Raw genomic sequence first — 3,929 nt, 5'->3', positions numbered from 1 at the left:
TCAATTTTTAAATTTCAAAATTTGCATTGCTCTTGACATTCCCTCTAAGATCATAACATTCAAAATTTCAGTTTCCCTCTCTTTTTCAAAATTCAAATTTTTGCATTTTTCGACAATCTTGGTAGGGTTCAATTTCGAGATTGCAACTTTAATTTGGCCTATCTACAGATCGTAAAATCACTCAATTTTTTCAGATTAGCTCTAAAATCATCATACCTTTCATCCCTGCAAATTTCGAAAAAAGTTGCAAGGACCGTGTTGCACTCCGGGCGCCACGGTCCCAGACATTTTTTTTTGAAATTTCGGGAGACTGTTGTGATTGCATTTAACAGCTTAAATCCAGAAGATTGGCCGATTTTACTGAAAATTGCTACCTCTAAATCAAAATTTTCTCTCCTTCTCTAGTGCATGAGTTTTACAACAATAAGCCCTACTTACACTATTCCTGTTAGACGAAGCCATAGAATTAAGTCTTTCCGAGGTTTAATTACTGAGGAAATGGAACCTAATTTGAATAGCATTTTTAACGAGGACATGGGTAATTCCTCTAATCCTCTTAATGATGAAGAAGCTCTCCATGAGGTTTCTGAAGAACAACTTTCGAAATTGGATAACCAATTTGACGATTTTCGACAATGGATGTCTCAAGAATACCCTGATAGTCAAGCTCTTCCTTTAATTGAGGGTCTAAAATGTATGCTTCAAAGTGATAAGAATGGAATTGATATTTTGCATGGTATTGCACACATTGTGGATTCGAATGTGATGCCTATGAAGAGTTGTGCTGAAAATTTGGGTTATACACAACCTCCTACTCAAGTCAATCATTCTATTCCTTTGATGACTTCTATTGCTAGCATACCTACCTTTACATCAAACATAATGGCTACTTCTACACAAGACATTCCTCCCGTGATTACTGGTCATGGGGGCAACCCTTCTTCAATTAATCCTCTTCCTTCATTTAATCCGACTTCTTCATTCATTCCTTCAATGAGTGTCCCTATTATATCTCCACAAATGAACATGACGCAAGGGGGCAATTCGTTTAACCATTCCATTCCTCCTTGTAGTGTTCCTCCTATCCAATCATCTCCTATGACTAATTATCATAGAGTCCCACCACCTTACTCTTTACCTTCTTTCAATAACATAACACCTCCATCTCAATCTAACACATCCAATATGAATTCTTCGACTGAAGCGACCATTAACAATCTTGCACAAAATGTCTCTTCTTTATAGCAACAAATTGCCTCTATGAATCAATCTAAGTTTAGTGTGCCCGCATTTGATGTTGCGAGCCCACTTTCTCTTGACATTGTCCGAGCTATTCCCCCTAAACATGTTGAAATTCCGCATTTGGAGCTTTATAATGGTAAGGGTGATCCTCTAACACATGTTAAGACCTTTCAAACAATATGTACTGATTTTGCTTATGACCAAAGGTTGCTTGCAAAATTGTTTACTAGAACATTAAGAGACAAAGCCCTACAATGGTATTGCTCGTTGCCTTCTTATTCTATTACTTCTTTCGAACAACTTGCAAATGCTTTCATTCAACAATTTCAAAACAATATAAGTCCTAAAGTTACTTTGATTGATTTAATGCATTGTAAACAAGGTGTTAAAGAAAAAATGACTGATTTCATTGGTAGATATAAGCATTTGTATGCTCAAATTTCTTTTCCAGTGCCTGACAATGATATTCAAAGAATCTTTATTTCTAATTTACAAAAAGATATTCGAGACAAACTTCTGTTTTCTGAGTTTACTTCTTTCCAACAGTTGTGTGCAACTCTTCACAATTATCAACTGACTGTGAGTCAAATGGAACAATCACATCCTATGGCTCCGAGTGATAAGGGTGATAGCAGTCAACAACCATTTGGGAAGTTTAAACCGAACAGAGATTCCATCAAATTCAATGAAAATATCATCAACAACAATGTGAATGCAGCATCAGGTGTGCCTCCTATTTCTAAGTTTTTCAAGAAAGAAAGAAAGTATACTCCTTTGAATGAATCATTGCATAGTATTATGAATAAGTTATTGGAACAAAATGTGCTTACTCTTCCTCCTATAAGACAAATTGATCCTGCAAAGATTACTTCACCTTATTTTGATAACAAATCTTTTTGTCAATTTCATCGTCAGCCTGGGCATGATACTGAAAAATGTTTTTCTTTAAAGGGAAAAATTCAAGATTTGATTGATAATAATACTATCTCTGTTTCTGGAGTGAATGATAAAGGCAACACATCTGTAGCTCCTCCTAACCAAAATCTTCAGATTTTTATTGATCCATTACCTTCTCATACCTCTAATGCAATTGAGACTAATGATTCCTCTCTTTCATCTGATGGTCTTGTGTCTATGACTCCGAATGTGATTAACTTTGTAGAGCAGCAAGAAATCCCTAAAGAACCTTCCATCACATTTGATTCTAGTGAAACCATTAGGGCACCTGATGGTCCTTTATACATAGTTGCAAAAGTTAAGAATACACCTTGCCGTGGAGTGCTTATTGATCCTTTGTGCATGATTAATGTTATTACTGAAGAATTTCTTTTTACTTTGCAATTGAATCAAGTGATTTATGACAAAACAGATGTGATTATGAAATTATTTGATGCATTTTCTTCTCCTGTAATTGGTTCTATTACATTGCCTATTGAGGTCCATAACAAATCTCTTGATGTGAACTTTGCTATTATTCCATCTTCCAAACAATTTCGTGTGAAGCTTGGCTATCCTTGGGTGTCTTCCATGAAAGCTATTGCTTCTCCTATTCATAAGTGTTTGAAATTTCCCCATAATGGTGAAGTTGTTACTGTCAATCATAGTCTCTTTAAACCAGCTGAAAGAACTTCTAGCATTCCTATTGATTACTTTTGGCCTAAACAATTCCAATCTCTTCCTCTGCGAAGTGATCATCTTTTCAAATCTTATCAAAAGTGGAAAACAGATATGATCCTATCTCTAAGTGAACCTAGAACACCTAAACTTGATATTCCTATCATTCTTGAGAGGGAAGTTCTTCCTTTGAAAGATAAAACTAATGTCTTTCCTCAAGAAGATTCCCAACCCATCCCTATGGATGTGACTATGTCTATATCTAATAAACTTCCTAAGAGTGGACCTATACCTCCTCGTCATGATGGACTTGGTCTTCTTCCTAAACTGAATATTCCTCCTTTGTATGGAGCAGTCCCTCCTTTTTTTTATAGAGAGAAGAGACCTTCTTCTTCTCTTATTATGCAGCCTAAGAGACCACAACCTAAACACCCAAGTGCTAAGGATGAGAACATTCCTCCTCCCTAATCTTCTCCACTTCCTACTAAGACTAGACGAAATCGTTCTGCACGTGAACGCCGATGAAAGTGTCGTCTTAGAGCTCAGGCAGCTGCTTCTCGAACTTTGCAATCTCCAAAAACACCTTCAACAAGCATTATTCCATTTTCTCCTCAGCCGGACATTGAGCCTAAATCTCCTAAACATAAGATGCATGATGGTCTTGATCCTGTGCGAGTTAAAGATCCTATTTTTATAAATCTTGATGATGATATAGACGAATATTATGCATGATGAAAATGTTACTCCTCTTGCTTCTGATAGTGAATATGAACTTGTTGATGTTGATAACCATTTATCTAATGAATTTTCTAAAGCACTTATCCTAGCTCCTAGACAAGAACAATGTGGCTCAGAACATGAACATAGCCCTTGTTTGGATCTTGTGATAGCTCCATCTGCTGTGTTGGATGTTCCTCCTCTGGCGTGTTCCCTGCCTTCCCAAAACATTGATCAGCAAGATCGGGGGGTAGATGACGTGCTAGACTAGTTACATTAGCATAGCAGATTCTCCCCCCCTCTCTTTTTTTTGTTACTTCTTCTATATGTTACTCTCATTCTTCCATTTGTTGTCC

The sequence above is a fragment of the Cryptomeria japonica genome, chromosome 3, assembly GCF_030272615.1.
Source record: "Cryptomeria japonica chromosome 3, Sugi_1.0, whole genome shotgun sequence".
Taxonomy (NCBI): Eukaryota; Viridiplantae; Streptophyta; class Pinopsida; order Cupressales; family Cupressaceae; genus Cryptomeria; species Cryptomeria japonica.
This window is presented reverse-complemented; position numbering follows the sequence as displayed.